This window comes from Guillardia theta (assembly GCF_000315625.1).
Source record: "Guillardia theta CCMP2712 unplaced genomic scaffold GUITHscaffold_118, whole genome shotgun sequence".
Classification (NCBI taxonomy): domain Eukaryota; class Cryptophyceae; order Pyrenomonadales; family Geminigeraceae; genus Guillardia; species Guillardia theta.
Genome location: NW_005434556.1, coordinates 174,892 through 175,489, shown reverse-complemented (window position 1 = coordinate 175,489; position 598 = coordinate 174,892).

The window sequence follows — 598 nt, the reverse complement described above, 5'->3', positions numbered from 1 at the left end:
CGTTGATTCTACAAATGCTCAGCCTCGAATCAAAGTGAGACAAACTTGTCGATGGCTACGTTAGAAGGGGAGGAGGAGAGAGGGGGGGGGGGAGGAGAATGAAGGAACGAGGGGGGGAAGAGGACGTGAGGGGGGAGGAGGAGAGGGGAGGAGGAGGAGGAGGAGGAGATGATGATGATGATGATGATGATGATGACGATGATGATGATGATGATGGAGATGGTGGTAGTTATGGAGATGATGATGATGATGGTAATGATGTGTTGGAGGTGGTACTGGTACTGCTGCTGCTACAGGAGGATGGGGAGGATAGAAAAGAAGAAGGTGATGGGCGGTCATCAGGAGATGGAAGATGAAGAGCTAGCGTATGCGGTATGGAGCGGTAGCGCAACAAAACCAGCGACATAGGCCAGGAGGGCACAAGGTAGAGACGGGAGACGGCATGGCCTGTAGGATGAAAGGGGCGACATGTAAAGGAATTTGTCGTGACACATCGCTGACGGGTTCGATAGTGGCAGGTTAACCGATCTTGAGAGAAGGGAGCTCCTCAGCTCCTTCCGGTCGTCGATCTGGGGGGAGGAAGGCATCTCGAAGAAGA